The 17,907-nt window shown below is 43.4% G+C and overlaps 1 protein-coding gene across 4 annotated transcripts in view; it reads left to right on the forward strand.

The window, feature by feature from the left end:
• The window catches only part of TBL1XR1 (TBL1X/Y related 1), a 92,818-nt gene that overhangs the window by 20,129 nt on the left and 54,782 nt on the right, over positions 1-17,907 (forward strand). For all 4 annotated transcript variants that reach the window (XM_085233113.1, XM_085233115.1, XM_085233114.1 and 1 more), the window contains exon 2: positions 17,254-17,318. The gene's annotated coding sequence lies outside the window, so the exon portion shown is untranslated. The remainder of the gene's footprint in view (positions 1-17,253; positions 17,319-17,907) is intronic.

Raw genomic sequence — 17,907 nt, forward strand, 5'->3', positions numbered from 1 at the left:
GTCAAGTATGTTGTTAGCCGCTTGGCAGTAGCTGGAGTCAGCTCTTTGGTACCAAGTCAGCAATAAGCAAAGTGCAAAGGCCCTTCTCCTTATTAAAAGGGAAGCTGGTGTGTTATGCTTGAGGGAATGGGAAGTGAATACGACAGAGGAATACAAAGAGGTGAGGCAAGATAAAAGATAATGAACTTTTCAGAAGGGTCCTAAGCAGATCTGAGTGGGACAAACTTGATTTTTGTAAGGACCAGGATAAGCTCAGGCAGAAGATGATAGAAGTCTGGGCAAGGATGTCTCTCACATGGATGGCTGTTCTATAGAAGCACTGTGCAGAAAGATCTTCAAAATGTGGATGTGATCTAGCTCACCTGAAGTCCATGTAAATATGGAAGAGTGTAGACCAGTAGAAGTGTTTTTTTTCTTTTTAATGAATGGCATGAATGTTTTGCATCTTGTGTATGTATGTACTTGAGCTTGCTGAAGATGTGTGGTCGTTGTCTATGCGTATGGAAACCATTTCAAATAAGGATGGCATTGTTGTTTTGTTTTTATTTCTCTTTGCTTAACGTTTCAGGAGTTTCCAGATATTGTCTGAGACTTCCAAGAGTGTCTGGGCTCACTTCTCTTGGCTATTTAAGAGCTGTACAGTCTTAGTTAACAAGATTTTTATTGGAGAACAACAGAAATTGAGTGATGGTATATGTCAGATATGAAAGGGACTGCCTAAAAGCCTGCATTCTAAGTATGTGCTTTAATTAATTTAATGATCACTTTAGGTGATTGTTATATAAATAGAGTATGCTGTGATCTGCCAAGTATTGCTCTGGTGCATGTCATAGGTTCATAATTTTGGATTTTTTTTTTTTTTGTGGCTGTTAATTGTTGTGCTGTGGGAAGTAATTTTGCACTAGGCTGCTATTTAGCTAAAGAGAAGAGAGGAATTTTGCAGGTATTTCAAAAATCTGGAAGCACTGTAAATACCACTCTGCCAAATTAACCCTGCATTAACCTCGGGTGAAGGTGGTTTAAAACATCACATTTTCAAGAGAATTCTGTTTAGCAACGCAAAACTTAATTTGTGTCTATGGAAACGTTAGAAGCCCTGTAAAAAGCGGAGTTTTGCTGTGTGTTTATATTATGAGTGCTCCAACAAATCCTGGTGTAATTGCAGGATGGGATATGTTGAAGGCAGGACGCTGCTGAAGCTTGGGCAGAGACTCCTGTCAGTTCCTTCCTGCTTTGCTCCCACCTGCTGCTCGTGGCTTAACCTCTGTCTTTTTGCAGCTGTTCTGTTTCCCACTAGCAGACAGCTTTGTGTGCATTGTGCTGGTGACTGTGTGGTCACACGTGCTTCAGCTCTCCTTGCACGAGGGGAAGTGAAGCGGTGTGGTCGTGCCCTCAACGTGCTCTCCTTCATGCTTTCAAAGTGTGCTCCTATATAAAATATTTGAAAATGTGTGTGCACGCATACATGGATACAATGATGTGTTTGTGAACGTGTTTTTTGGCTAGATTTACTTCACTATGCTTTGGATTAGAAATAGTGTTTCTCTATGCAGAAGCTGCCTATTGCAGATACCCAGTATATGATTTTTTTTTTCCTAGCAATTTGTAACAGTTCCAAGTATGTGTGAGCACGTGCTCTCTCTCCAACACATTCCAATTGTTACACTCTGAAATAAACAAATTTGGCTTGCTGTGTGTGTGTGGGACGTACTGAATTGATAAGGAATCCAAGTTAAATAGAAATTCAAGGATTCACTCAGCTTCTGGTGAATGAGCGTAATGCTCACTGCAGTCACCAAGGTCTAGTAGTTGCTTCTGAAAGTTCAGTGCTTCTTGTCATCAGTCTGGGGTGGTTTTTAAGAGGTTTTCCAACAGATATGACAGTAACTCTCATTTGATTCATCCATCTTTTATGATAGCTAAATTTGTTCGCACACAAACTAGTATTAGAAGTAACACCGTGAGAGATAAATATTGATTATTATTATTAATTTTTAAATTTTAAAGCAAGTATACAATCATCTTAGGGTATGAATGTGTGTGCTGAAAGCACCCAACATCTGTGTGTGCCTCGTTCATGGCAGGAGAACCTCATGCCTGCTCAGAGCAGGACTGTGCCATAAGCTCAGCACGGAATGTTCATTTGTATGGGCTGCTGCAGTTGGAATTTATCTAACGTGTGATGTGGTGGCCATGATAATGTGTTTACAGAGTGTAAAATTTCAGCTTGAGTTGTGATTGCTAAAATAATTGATCATCAGCATTTGTGCTTTGCGTAAGAAGAAGAGTTGAAGAAAGCTGAATTAAATAAACAGCGCGTTGGATGAGCAGCGTTTCTCTTTCCTCACAACTCATCAATGAAACAAAAACTAAGAGCAGAGCATGGAGTCTTATTGCCAATTACTGTCCAAGGAGGATAATGATGCAATCTTAATAACGTGCTAGAACTGTATGGTTAAAACAAATTTCCCATTACATTCCTCTCAGTGTTCAAGCTCTGTCTTTGTACCTACGGAGATGCTGTACTAAAAATAAAGCTGGAAAGGTCTCTCATACATAGATTCTGGTTATTAAATAATGTGCTCATTCTCCATCTGTACCCAGTGGGCTCTTCTGCTTTTTTCTAAAGGCTTTGGGAATTGCTTTATGAAGCCAAGGAGTCAGTAGATGCAGGGGATGAATGAACAAAATTCAAGTCCCCTTTTTAAAACCTCTTACTGGTTTTGATCATCTTATTAACAAGTAGAAATCGATGGGATTTTTGTTTAGTTTTAAAATATTGCTTATTCTGTATCTCAGATACCCATGGTGTAGGAGTTTGACATAAAGCAGGATCACAGAATCACAGAATTGTAGGGGTTGGAAGGGACCTCCAGAGATCATCGAGACCAACCCCCCTGCCAAAGCAGGTTCCCTACACCAGGTCGCACAGGTAGGCGTCCAGGCGAGACTTGAATATCTCCAGAGAAGGAGACTCCACAACCTCCCTGGGCAGCCTGTTCCAGTGCTCCGTCACCCTCACCGTGAAGAAGTTCTTACGGACATTCGTGCGAAACTTCCTGTGCTGCAGCTTATGTCCGTTTCCCCTCGTCCTGTCTCCACGTACCACTGAAAAGAGACTGGCCTCACCACTATGGCCGCCACACCTCAGATATTTATAAACCTGGATCAGGTCCCCTCTCAATTGTCTTTTCTCAAGGCTAAACAGACCCAGTTCACTTAGCCTTTCTTCATAGGGGAGATGCTCCAGGCCCTTCACCATCTTTGTGGCCCTCCGCTGGACTCTTTCCAAGAGATCCCTGTCTTTTTTGTACTGGGGAGCCCAGAACTGGACACAGTACTCCAGATGAGGCCTTACCAGGGCAGAGTAGAGGGGGAGGATCACCTCCCTCGACCTGCTGGACACGCTCTTCTTAATGCACCCCAGAATGCCATTGGCCTTTTTGGCCACGAGGGCACACTGCTGGCTCATGGCCAACCTGTCGTCCACCAGGAGGCCCAGGTCCCTCTCTGCAGAGCTCCTCTCCAGCAGCTCATCCCCCAGCCTGTATTGGTGCATGCAATTATTCCTCCCTAGGTGTAAGACCCTACACTTGCTTTTGTTGAACCTCATCCGGTTTCTTACTGCCCAGCTCTCCAGCCTGTCCAGGTCTTGCTGAATGGCAGCACAGCCTTCAGGCGTGTCAGCCAATCCTCCCAACTTCGTATCATCAGCAAACTTGCTGAGGGTGGCCGCTATCCCCTCATCAAGGTCATTGATGAAGATGTTAAACAAGACTGGACCCAGCACAGACCCCTGGGGGACACCACTGGTTACAGGTCTCCAGCCAGACTCTGCACCACCAACAACGACCCTCTGCGCTCTGCCAGTCAGCCAGTTCTCAACCCACCTCACTGTCCACTCATCTATCCCACACTTCCTCAGCTTTGTTATAAGGATGTCATGGGAGACAGTATCAAATGCTTTTCTAAAATCAAGGTAGATTACATCTACCGCTCTTCCCCCATCCACCCAGCATGTGACAGCATCACAGAAGGCCACCAAGTCGGTCGAGCACGACCTCCCCTTGGTGAACCCATGCTGACTACTCTTGATAACCTCCTTTTCTCCAAGTTGTCTGGAGACGGTATCCAGCACAAGCTGTTCCATCACCTTTCCAGGGACAGAGGTGAGGCTGACAGGCCTATAATTACCCGGATCTTCCTTCTTGCCCTTTTTGAAGACCGGAGTGACAGGAGGATCCTCCTCCTGTGATGATTGTAAGTTCTGCAAATGAATTACTATGCAAGCTTTTAGATATGAAGGTCAGAGGAGGCTTTTTAGAAGTTGGTAGTGCACCACTGGGTACATTTAACCAGCCCACAAGTGTGGGCATGTTGGAAGGTGACCAAAGTGCTCTGCAGCACGTATGGGTCTGGGGAACAAGTTGTTTTCTTAGCTTTCTCCAGTGGTGTCCCAGCCATAAAAACAGCCCAGTAAGCGTATTGTGGTGTGGATGCTCATCAGGGATTGGCAGATTCATACTGCTTTGTTTGGAAATTTCTCAGGCGCTGAACTGAAGAAAAGTGAATCTGACAGCAAGTTGATGGAGCCAGAGTGGCAATTAGATGCCAGTCCCATCTTGCTGGATCCTTTTATGCACTTTGTGCTTAGGAACTCCAGCATCTGGACTTGATTACTTCCCAGAAGGAATGACTTGGCAGAATGCTAATCCCTAATATCTCCAGACCAGGAGTAACCTGAAATGAGACTTTCGTGCAACGATCCAAAGATTTTAAATGTATGTAAAACCCTTCCAAAACTAGCAGAGGCCTGGTATCTGCTGACCAAGGAGTGCTGCTGGGTTGCTTTGGCTTCCCCAACAGGATACTTAATGAATAGTGACTTTTCACATAGTTCTTTAAAAATAGGGAAACAAAGCAGATAAATCCTTAGAGATTGCATCAGTCAATGAACGTTTTTGCTTGAAGTGAGAAAAGCGTGGATGCCTTCTAGAAAGCCGTTTCTCAGGTGTGTGTTCTTTCTATGACACGCACTATTTGGAGGTGCAGGCAGGAGGTGTACAGATGCTGATAGACAACGTTTTGCTTCTTATGTGAAGGTCTGTTTGGTTTTCTTAGCTTTTACTACCATACAGTATACTGTTTAAAAAAAAATATATATAATTTTTACACGTCAGTATCTTATGGATGTATGGATATTTCTACATGTCAGTGTCTTATGGCATATATGGATATTTCAGGATTTGGCATGTTTTTCTAGTCTCTAAGGTGGAATTCAAAAGAGGGTTCCAAGATTTCCTGTACTGTACATGTCTTCCATTGCTGTTAGCTTCTTATTTGCTGCCATACAAATGGGAACAAGTGCATTATTCTTCAGCTGTTGTTTGCAGTTAATTCAGTACTGTTGATCTTGTAGTTGGTGTATCTGTTGATGATGTTGCAGATGGGATATGGAGAAGGGTGAGATACGGTTTGAGATTCTGTGGTATCCAGAGTGAACTGCTGGGGAAAACTGGCTTGCAGAAGCAATGGTGGTTGGGCAGTGCTGCATTATAGAATTATGGAAGTGACTTAGAAAAGGTGAGTTCTGAATGCATACAGCAAAGAAAAAGTTCTGCAGGTTCTGCTAAGATAGGCGGCCTTACATGTGACCGTCCTTTAATTCTCTCCTTCCTTCTCAGCATGATTATTGAAGTTTTCCCAAGGTCTGAATGCAATTTTGTTTTATTTCAGTATTGAACGTTTGCTGGATTAGAAGTGATAAAGCTGAACTCAAACTAACAAAATGAAGAAAAATCCGCAAAGAAGATGGGACTTGTTCTTTTGTTGGTAAGGCCAAAGTATTGGCCTCCGTTTCTAACTTCTGGATCAGTGATGTGTTGATACAAATTGCCAGGAACGAGGCTGCAAATTTGAGTGCTGCATAATAGATGGAGCCTGTAAATTGTAGAAGCATGACAAACTAAATTTGTTAGAACGCTCTATTTTGCCAGGGCAGAAAGCAGTGCCACCACCTGAAAATTTCCGGATGCGATGTGTAGGTACTTACATTGTTCAGTAATTCATGCTTCTGTTCAGCAGGGCAGAATTTACAGTATTGTCAGCATAGCACCATCTGAGAGCTCCCATTCTGTTGTTAGAGTGCTGGAGCTGCCTTAGTCGCCTGTGTGCCACGTGTGCAGCATTACCTGAGAAGGAACAAACCTCGGGATGGGGATGTGTCCTTTTGAATCGGTTCCCACTGCCTCGCATCCAGAAATAGAGATGTACCTGTGTGTGGGCGCTGCCTGCCTTTCCTTCCTACTTCAGATCTTGTCCTTTTGAAAGCACTGGGCTGCTCTCTGAATACTGAGGTTGATCGCTGCTGTTTCTCTGGGTATGTCTTTCAAGCCTTCATTTACACCTTTTAAGTGCTTAATAGCACCAGGAATTTCTGCAAGGCCCAGGGCGGATCAAAGTGAAAATGATTCACATCAACATGCCCTTGTTTCAGAGAATTGATTGTAATTTTGTTTTGGATTTGGAAGAGTCTTTTTTTCAAGGGGGTAACTGTGCTGGAATCTGTTAGAACATTTATCTGCTGTTGGTGTTGAGTTTTTTTTTTGTAGTACAACTGGTGTCTTTTTTTTTTTTTCCTTCTTGGGCAGATTTATTGCTGTGCTGTACTTTTGTTAAAGCACATAAATACATGACTTAGCCTTTGCTTATGCCTATTCTGTCAGTTTTTGTGACTTCTTAGAAACTTGCAAATTGATGAAGAGCACGTTTCTTATTTGCCATGTCAAGCTGTAATTAGATAAATGAGGTTATCTGGTGCATCACACCTTTGGCTTAGTTGTTGCAGCGTGCTGGATACATTCACCAAGACTTCAGTATTAAAAGCTAGGAAGAAGTGCTGTTTCCTTAATAGTGGAATGAATTGATGCTGTTCTTTGGGATTTCAGAATTAGAGAGGTTATGTTTTCAGAAGTGGCAGATTGAAGCCTGAACAGAACTGTGGGTGGAATGCCCACTGGATGGGGTAGGAGCAGTGCTCGCTCCCTGCTCAACACCTCTGACAAATGCTCCTGGTAAATGCTGCATCACTGACTTCCAACTGAATGCTTATCTCAATATTGTATTTGTTTGAAATTATTAGAGTGGCTTCAATCAGATTTTGGGATAAGTTGCCAAAACTTCAATTGAATTGAATTGGAAATTGAACTGGGAGCTTTGGCCTTATGTGCATGGCTCTGAGCCGTGTGAAATACTCTGAACTTTTGTAGCTGTGAGTAAATTGGGAGTGCCTTGTGTTTCTGCCACTGCTGTTGTTTACCAAAGAAACAAGAGGGGGTCTTCAGTTATTACAGAAAGAGGAGATGGCAGTGAGTGCTTCCTGTAGATCAGCGCTGGGCTCCCATGCTGGGACGTGCTCCTAACCAGGCTGAGGGAGGATCTCTGGTGGGCTCAGCAGGCTGTGCCCAGGGGAACTCTGAGAAGGCTCCGTTCTGTCTCCAGGCTCAGCTGCTGTTGGGCACTGGAGTGATTTCCATCTTCTTGATCTGGCTGGCATCAGCCAGCGTCTTTGGTTGCGAGCTTAGAATACTTTAAATTATGGCAAACTGTGTCATTGAGAAAACTGTACATCCTTAAGGGACTAGGAATGGGCATGCATACCAAAGCTGCTGTAAGGATGAAAAAAATGTCCTTTTCAAAGAGCAAACCGAAATACTTCTGATCAGAAGTACTGTGCACCAAGCCCCACGTGCAGGGTTCGAGGCCATCAAGTGGGGCTTCTCAGAGAAGGTGCAGAACCTGACTGATGGCAATACTGCTGTGAGGATATGGCACGTGGCTTTATTTCTGGATAAAGCTAGCGTAAAAATAACTGCAATGTGATAAATGGGATGGAAGTGCTACTGTTTGAGATGGCTTTGTAGTGTAAGGGTTTGCTTGTTCCTTAGGCAGTGAAAGGCATAACACACAAAAAAAACAACTCCAAACCTCTGATACATGATTGCAGCTGTACAGTTTCATGCGATTAAGTGTAGATGTTGGACTGTTTGGTAAACAGTCTCTTTCGTAGTGCAACAATATGCGAACCTGGATTGTTACTACTCCTGAGCCAGTGGCAGATGCATCATTATGGTGCCGTCAAGTTTTGTCCATTTATTACATAACAGCATAGGTTCTGTGTGTCTAGTAGTGCTAAATACGTCATACTGTTCTATTTAAAAAAAAAAAAAAAAAAAGGAAAAAAAGAAACAACCTTGACTAGGTGTGACTACAATAATATCTGCAGTGTGCTCTGTTTGGAGATGAACCAGAGCCTGGGATTTGTTGTGTCTGACACGAGTGGAAATAGCTGTGCAAGGTGGAGTATTTTGACAAGCGTGTTGATTTGGTATTCCTGGCTCAAGAATTTGTCAGTTGTTCTCTTGGTTAATGAACCTGTTTTAGCATGATCACAAGAGAAAGCAAAATGCACAGCCTTCCATTGTGATCTATCAGTAACAAAAGAACTAAAAATCTGTGTATCAAAACTGAAAATAAAGATATCAACTTCATTTTGGAATTTAATATATGCATTTAAACTTGTAGACACTTAGAGCATTTTTATTTTAAAACAGAGTGTTTGAAAGCTGACCCTTGTGGGCAAGTCTGTGGATGCCTTAGGAAATCATTATCAGCAGCCAAAAGCACACAGGGAGCAAGTAATTTCAGTGATGGTAGCCATCCAGTGTGTCCTAAAAATAAAGTTTGGATAAGCTTTCTGTCTTTCACATGTTGGAAGATTAAGTAGATAAGTTTGTTCTAATTGAGAGTAAAGGGTTGACGTTGTTCTTTTTTTCCCAAGACCAGTACTGGAGGACTTCCAGTCTTCGCTGCTTGCAGCAGATCCCGTTGATAATTGTGAGTTGACTAGTAGAAGGAGTAAGCCAAGAAAACAGGACTTTTTTCATGAAGACCAGACAACAGTTGGAGAGGAATTCTGCAGGCAGTCTCAGAGGCAGAGTTCTGTAAATGAAGTTCCCAAATGGTAAAATCCTATCTTCAGCCTAATCTAGTCTGAACAGCAGGATTTGCCGGATGTGCAGCTCAGCCAGTTTCAAATTCCTGGTGTGAAACAATCGAGATAAGAATCGAAAAGTAAAGAAAGGGAAAAGATTTAGATCAAACACTGCGCTAGATGTGTCCTGAGGCAGAATTACTCCTTTCCCAGTCTTTCCAAGTCTTTCTTAAAACAACAGAAGTCCCATAGCATAGGCTATTTCCTATAGCAATTTTCCAGGTGCACAATTTTATTTTGGGGAAGCTTTTCCTGATTATTTAACATGTGTTTCCAGTTACAGCATCTTCAGTAGATCTATCTAAAACCTGGATCTCTTCTTGACTTTTGCTCCTCTGAAATTGCCACGTCTGTTCTCCTGGTCAGGGAAGCTGGGTTACTTCCCTGAGCTCACATCCATTAACAGCTTCCTGAGTTATCAGCTGGGCTTTCACTGAGCTGAAAAATCTGCTCAGTATACAGAGTAGGAAACAATTCCATTTTTGTACTGATTTTGAAATTGGCATAACATACTTGAAATTGAAATAACATACTTGACAAAACTTTTTTTTTTTCTTCTGGAATGCTTTTGAAAACAGAGTCAATTCTTCAGAAAAGCTTAAAGCTTAAATTTAAGTAATTCCTGATGGCATTGATACATCCTTTACCATTGTCTGTTAGGACAGACGTTACAGGGAAAACAAATGCTATTAACCCTGTGTACAGGGGGCCTTACTGAAGAGCAGAAGAGAAAATAAGAGTGGAAAGGTGAAACACTGAGAAGAGTATTAGCCAGATTACAGTGCAGATAAGATTTAGAAGTTGATAGCTTGCTGGATAAAAACTGGCACAAGAAACAGAATTCTTCTAGGTGTGAGCTCAAATGGGCGCGTGTTGGCTGATACTCTTTCAAAGATAGTCTTGAAATGTTGTAGTGTTCTTGTAAGTAACATGCTAGGTGCTCCATTCCCCATTTCTAATTCCTGGACACCTTTCTAGATGAACACTTCCAATGGTGATGTATGAGTGGTGGTGTTCTTCCTTGCTGCCCTGTCAAATGGTAACATTGGAAGGAGAGTTGGAAATGCAGTGGGAGGCTTCAGTTAACGCTATGCCTAGTGTACAGTTGGATCAAAATGTACCACAGAGACCAGGTGTCCCTTTCATGCAGCTTCTGGGTATGGAAGAGTTGAGGCATGGGACTGCAGTTGTAATCTGCAAAGCCTTGAAAGCCATGGAGAGGATGAATAGGGATCCGAGGTTCCTGTTCTCTCGCAGTGATGGCAGGTTACTCTGGCAAGAGGCAGATGTGTAAATGAGCAAAGGAACAGCCTGTGTCTTTCATTGCACAGCAGGGAGCAGGTTTGTAAAACTGCTTATGAGGAAAGGTATGTGCTCAGTGTTTGTGGGAATGAACAAGTTAATGGAAGGTAATTCTGTTGACGTTACTAAATACTAAATTACTAAAACTAAGCAAATTGTGCTCAGAGAATTCATTTGAGTCGAAAATAGCTGGAGGCTGGGAGATAATTTAGGGGACAAGATCCTGTGCTCGTGCTGTTTTGACTCTTCCTTTAGGCATTTGCCTTTACATCCCCTCTGGAGGGAGGTGAAGGCTGGGGATCCCCGGGGTGGCAGTCCTAAAGTTCTCATTGAGGCCCTTGGAATTTCTGCTGGATGGAATCTTTTGACTCGTACAAAGGAAGGTACAAGGTGCTGGGCAGCTCGCTTTGGCAATCTCCTTCTCTTTTTTTCAACTGTCTGCAAAGCAGCACAGTAGGTTTCTGATTGTGCTTCCATCTGCTTGCAGGGTGAACGACTGCTGTGTGTGGCTCTGCACAGGCAGTACGTAGTTTAGAAGGGCTGTACATTGAGGCATATGTCTACTTATGGAAGGACATTCAACATTTTCAACGAAACAAAGATACTGACTTCAGTCATTTTGGCAATGAATAAACTTGGCTTTTTTTGTTGTTGTTGGTTTTGTTTTGTATTTTTTTTTTTTTTGCACTCATTTGCAGTAAGAAAAGCTATTTGCCTGCAGTAGAAAAACCCAACACAGTTGAAAATTAATTACTGTAATTAATAGCATTTTTAGGGAAAGCTCTTTTTAGAACTGGACCATGTAGAGTGAGAGGTGCACAGTATCGCTGTAACAGCTAACTGTGTATGTGTAGGTAACACTGTTGTATCACTCCTTATGGCATACTGCGTGAGGCACTGTTTTGTTGTTCCCAGTTAATCACGGCCTCAGTCCTGGGACCTCTGTGCTGCAGCTCTGTGTCCCCATGCTCGTCAGATCCTTCCAGTGTCACTGATGATTCAGATACACTTGTTTTTCCTGGTCGTGCATAGATCCTGCTGTTCAAAAAGCTAGGTGAAGCAGTGGCATGATTAGATTAGTTTAATGCTGCTGTTGATTAATGGCTTCAATTGTTTTATTTAATAAACACTCTTCTCTTTGACCACATTGCTAATGTAAATATTCGCTGTGTTTTTCTGCAGGCTGCTTATTCTGTGGAACAAGTTTCAGTGTCTTTTACCACATATATAATAAGTATGATAGTAATACCAATATTCCCCATGTTCCATCAGTACAGCAGACACACATAGGGGTCTAAAGCAGACAATCTGTTTTTAATACTGGTTTTGTCTCTGCTTGTTGCCTAATGCATCATTCTGTTCTGCTGTGAGCTGTTGTGCTGGGATTCCCAGGCCTGAGTAAGGCACCAGGCAGCCCCTGATAACAGAGGTGTGTTTTGATGCTGTAGCTGCAGCTCTGCTCATGAGCTTTGCCCTTCCAGGGCTGCATCCCCTGTGACCCCACAGTGTGGTGGCTAAGGGAGGCAGGAGGAGAACGCAGAATTTGGGGGAGATTGACACAAAATAGTCACCAGCAGTAAGGAACGTGTTGTGGGCTCAATATCAGCAAGATGTGGAGCTCTTGGCTGACATGTGGGGCGAGTGGCTGCGGTGGGACTTCTGGTTCCCATTGGCATCAAGCTGTCTGCGAATGCTTGTCCTGCAGCAGAAACTACATCGTGCTGCACTCTCTGTAGGTCTTTAACTTGGCTGGGCACAGCACAGATTGAGCTTTTGCTTGGAATGATACTGTGTTGGACTTGAAGTTGTCCAGAAGGTAAGGGAAGTAGTAGTGCTGATGCTGAGAGAAGCACAGCCACAGCCACAGTGGTGGTTACCATCTGTAGGATTGGAAATACCATGATGTTATGTCCTCTTGTTTGAATAAGGAATTCCCTAAAGTAACATTCCAGCAGCACTTCCAAGTGTGATATCTATTTGTGACATGCATCCCACCTCCCAGAGCATGGCACACTTGACACAGAACTCTGATGAATTCAGTAAATTAGATTCTTTAAGACAAAATGAGTTGAAGAAGCATGTAGAGTGGTACCCTTGCCCTATTCTAACAATTTCTGGTGCTTTCTACAGTGGACTATTTCTTCTGCAGCACCACGGTTAGTCCCAAAGCTGAGGAACATTTTGTCTGCCCTGCCTGTTTTCAGATATGGAGGACACCAGGAGCAGAAATTTCAGTCTCAGAGAAAGGTCTTTTATCCAAGGCTGCAGTTTGAGCTTTGTTCCGTACCAAGATTACAGTCCTGTTTAGAAGCCCTGGTAACCTTGTAGCTATCAGTTCATAGGAACAGGTTCCCCTGCTGGCAAGGAAGGGATCTCTGCCATCCAGCCGTGATGCTGTGCTGGAAGTCACTGGTGGTTATTGCTGCTGAGGCTTTGGGAAGCGCTGTCACAGGGAAGAGGCTCTTCCTACCTCCGGGAGAGGGAATTAAGCACAATTTGGAACTTCTGTATTTTTTTCTTCTTTTTTTTTTTTTTTTTTCCCCTGTGGTGAACTTAAATTTTGTAACTCAGTTCTAGAATAAAAATACAAAAATTTGTCAGTGAATCAACATCCACTGTTTTCAGAAGAGAACAAACAAGCAGCACAAATTAAATGTATCTGGGCTTTATATGGATGCATGGTGGTCATGTACATGGCAGTGTAGAGGTGGGATTTATGGCACATCATGCTCAGCACTTGGAGCACGAGCATGTTGGAGCTGTTGGAGTAACAGCCATTCATGCTCTTCCCAACCTCAGCTGGGTTATACTTTGTTCTCTAGGATTTTTAACTTCCAGTTTGTGAATTGGGTTACTTACTAATGAATTTCGTTTAAATGACTTGCAAGTGAAATTGTGCTGCAATGGGGCTCTTCCCCCGCCTTCCCTGATGGTACAAACTAATTGGTATTGACAAGATTACTCTGGTGCTTTATGTGTTTTTAATGGGGCTGGCCAGTACAGTTTCCTCTCCAGCAATTGAGCTTCTTTTCCTTTCAGCATGTTATAAGCAGTCTGCTACAATTCCTCAGTTTTGGGCTTTTAAAGAAATTTTTGTTAAACGTGGAGGCAACTGCTGCCATGCTGCAATACTGTCCTGCGTTAGTCTTGCTTTTCTGTGCTTATCATAGCACAGTGAGTGCTGCGTTGTGCACTTTGAAGGGTGTTTGTATATGCGGATTCTGTTTTCTCCAGAGCAGTTGTGCAACTTTTATGTGTGATGTGTGTGTGTGTGTGTATGTATGTATGTGTGTGTGTGTGTATATATTCTTTTAAAAGTCCAGAAAGTTGGCTTGCATCTGTGTTTTCCAGATTTCTTACGTAATAAAGACTTAAAACCAGAACCAAGGTTAGGAAATGGAGATTTCTCAGTTAATTGGCAGAGGAAAGCTGCTTCAGATGGAGCTCAGGATCACAGACAGGCACCTCACTGGGGATCTCTGAGTATGGAGTGTGATCCCACGTGGCCTCGCATGCAGTGCTGTGACGAGGCCCCGAGCTGTCTGGTTGTGATGCTGGGCCATCTCTCTGGCTTGGCCCTTCAGCAGCCCTGGGCTGGCTCATGCTTGGCAGCACCAGCCCAGCTGCAATTAGCCAGGTGATGACCATTTTTAACGCTGTCTTCTGTGCGGTCCTCATTTATTTTTTACCTTTTTCTCTCACTTGTCCATATTTGTTTCTCTTCTTGACTTGGTCTTCTTGACTCCAATTGGTTGAGTCTTCATGAATTGTGATAAATCTGAATTCAGTTTCTCTCTTAGATCCAAAAGCAGATGTTATTGCAGAAGTACTGGGCTGGTTTCCTTAAAAATCCCATAGATTGCAGCGAAAGTGTGATTACAAGAAGTAACTTTTGATTTTCTCTGTTTATGTTCCAAGCATGGCAATGGCAGAATCACTACTGGTTTTGTATGTGCCTATTAACCAAATGAAAGGAAGGATTCAATGCAGTGATTAGTTTTCAATTTAGGCTTTTAAAGCTATTGTCTGATGCTTTTTGCAGCCTAGTTACTGAGGGGAACATCCAGGATTTAGTTATTTTTAATTCTGTTTTGATTGGGACACTCCGCAGATACTGAAGCCAGATGAAGGTGGGTCACTCGAGGAGAATTGAAGAGGAAAGAGCTGTGTCCTTGGAAGGCCTTTGTAATTCACGGAGCACAGCATTTAATGAGCAAATTTGTTATTAAAGCTCAAATAGCACAAAAGTCACAGAAAGCAGTATAAATATTGCTGTCCTAAGAGGATTAGAAGGAAAATCCGAGCATGCAAGTGGAAACGGGGAGTGGCAGTGGCTCAGCTCATGCAGAAGATGATGAGTATTTCCAGCCCCAGTGCTGGTTTGTCTTCGTAGCACACCATTATGACTTGGTGATGACAACAGGCCTAGTTGCTGATAGCATGAGTTGCCATTTTGGTTTTGTTTTTAGGGCTTGCAGGTGCGGGGAGAGCCTTACTGGTGGGTTTGTCTGTGCGGTGCGGGCAGAGCTGGCCAGAGTGTGCTGCCAACCCCGGGATCTGGCAGGATGCACTGCTTCCTCAAGTTGTATTTCTTCTTAGGTTGAGAGGAGTAGTCCTGTCAAACTGAAGGTGTTTAAAAGAAAACACCAACAAAAACAAAAACCACAAAATCCTGCTTTCTCCGGGAGGAGGGATCTAATTGCAGCAGCTGATACTCTCTGCACAGGTGTGTCTTACCAGCCTCAAGGGCATTTAATGGATTATTTTTAAGTGTTGGGTAGTGTGGCTGTTACTACACCTGGTCACCGGTTAAATCACTGCAGCAGGTCATCCTATAAAGAGAGCGAGTCTAAAATCAATACATTACAGCTGTCACCTGCTTTATTTCGAGGTACGTGCCAAGTAACAAACTCCAATAGGATAAATTGGGAAGGAAAAATCTGCTGATAAGGCAGAGTCAGTGCTCAGCACTGGGCTCTGAAGAAGGACGTCCCAGTGTTTTCCAAAAGTCTGTGTCATTTCAAGTGCTCTTCTTTAAAATCAGAGCCACAGCATGCAAGGAGGAATGTAGCAGAGTCAAGGAGCTCTTGGTGTACTTGCTGTCTTCTTCCAAGTTTTCCCATGTCCTTGCTTAGTTCAGGTGTAAGGCACAGGTGAGGAAGCTGGGCACCCAGCCTGGCTGTGAGGTGTGCGGGCAGTTGGGGCGGTGGGTGCTGAAGGCGGCCTTTCTTCATTGGAAGTGTTTGTGCAGTTGCTGTTTGATTTGTTTGATGTGTTCCTTTGCAAGTGAAACAACCCGAAGGACGTGTTGCGTGGAGCTCTCCTCCATCGTGCGCGCGACACAGACCTGACACTGATTTAACCTGCTTTCAGATGAGGAGGGCAGTTATTGGTTGTTTCTTCTTGTTTTTAAGGAAAACTCCAGTTATTGGCAAATAATGTTTGTTTATGGGATTTGCTGAGTGAGCCCACAAAGCCTTTTCTTCCGTGCTGTCCTGCAGCCCTTGCTGCAGGGAAGAACACTGCGACCAGCCCCATGCAGGCCAATGTGCCCCTTGGCAAGGGCAGCTCTCCTCTCCCCGTGTACGTAGCTACTGCCCTGCCAGCACAGCCAAGCAAAGGAAAATGAGCATGTGTGCAAATTCTTTCAATTCCCAGCATACTCACATTCTTCAGCATCCTCTGCAGCAGCTCCTTGTGCTGTTAGGTTCTGCCCGCCCTGATGGCGGGTTCAGACATGGGTTTGTAATCAACTGTTCCCTACTGATTGAGTTTGGGGATGGCACTTGAGAACAGTGTTAGTCACGAGCCCTGAAGGTTCTTTACTTGCTGTAAAAGTTTTTTAATAGCTTAGAGATGTTTTGTTTAATCTAAAACCAGACAGATTATGCTTTATCAGTCACCTATGTCCTTCTGTCCCTCTTTCTGCTCTTTGAGTGGGTGAAGAAATTATTTCCTAACAAGAAAGGTAGTGTGCAAGTACTTGCATGGTGAGCAGCCATGCATAAATGGTGTGAGTAAAAATAGTTTACTGGTGCTACATGGAAATGGTTACAGCCCTGCATGGAGGCCATACACACAGTTGGATGTGGAAAAGTGTTTGCCTATACTTACCTATTTTATTGTAGGATGCATGAAACAGTTACCAGGGGAATTTAAAGAAAACAATGACAGTATTATGATAGCATGGGAGGTTTTGGACTATATTCTTCTGTTTTGGAAGTTGGGAAAGATTTCTTGGAAGATTTCTGTGTATAATGCCAGTGGGAGCTGCTGGCTCAGGCACTGAGCTCATTGCAGAGCTCTGGGCCAGCTGGTGCCTGGGCACACCTGTGGCCATAAACCTGGTTGTCCAGGACAGGATGTGGTAGGAAAACAGATTGGATTTATTTATTTATTTATTTAAATTGCTGCTTCTCAGTGGATGTAACCATTTTGTAAAAGAGCTTCTCTGTCAAAGCACTGCAGTGTTAATTTTTATTTGGGGCTTTCAGGGTGTGTTTAATGTCAGTTGCTGAAGTTTATTTCCAGAACGGATTTGGCATGGGCAAAAGGTCTTGGGAGCTGCTGTGCCAGGTTAGCATCCCACAGTCTTTTCTGGAAAGTTGAGGCAAATCCAGACATGAGGGCTTTGATACAGGTGGTGGTTTGTGCAGGTGGTGGAGGGTGCAGTACCCTCGAGGTCAGGTGGTGCTCAGTGACCAGGCAGTGCTGAGAGGTGGCTGCTGCAGGCTCCCCATAGGGTGCTGTGTGATGGGGCTCTGCAGGTGCAGGCAGAACACAAGTTTGGTGCCAGGAGCAGTGGGGTAGGCTGTGCTGATGTTGTACTGTGTTAATGCTGCTGTTTTCAGAATAATAAATACTAATCGTTCCTATTTTTGTTTCCTTGTTTCTTTCAGCATCGCCCCTCTGTGGCAAGCGACACCTGAAAGGAAAACTTCTGCATATCAATGCACTGCCAATGGTAAGTACCTTTTCAACTGAGTTAGTGGTGTGGTTTCTTCCTGCAAATACACCGTATGCCCTCTTCTGCTGCAGAGAGTATTTTCAGAGTGATTGTGGTGGTGGTGTTTTTTTTCCAGTACACAAATTGATTTTTTTTTTTTTTTCCTCCTAAGAAACATCTAGAGCTTTATTCTGTTTGACAGAATATTGAAGTTGTTTCTCCTTTGCCCTGTGGAAAGTAGGGCAGCGTGTTAGTCTTGAAGCAAGGAATGTGACTTGACAATGACATAGCTCATCCTGCTGGTAGCTGGTTTGCTTCCTCTTTTGGCCAAAAGCCTGTTCTGGGCAGGTTGTAGATGAGATGAGTGCTCTGTTGACCCCCTTGAGGGGGCTCTCTGCTTCTTATTTCAATGCTAGCAGCATCTCCTATTACAAATGTACGCAGTGCCAGGTGTATTTTGCTTCTGTGCATTTGACAGAGGAAGACCAGTGAAGTTAAAGTTCTCTCTAGAAATAGTCTTGGTTGGTGTGATCGTCTTACTCCCATCTCTGGAATATTACTGAATGTTTTGGATGGCTGGAAGGTGATATTTGCAAACTGTCATGAT

The sequence above is a fragment of the Meleagris gallopavo genome, chromosome 11 (assembly GCF_905368555.1).
Source record: "Meleagris gallopavo chromosome 11, MGAL_WU_HG_1.1, whole genome shotgun sequence".
NCBI lineage: Eukaryota > Metazoa > Chordata > Aves > Galliformes > Phasianidae > Meleagris > Meleagris gallopavo.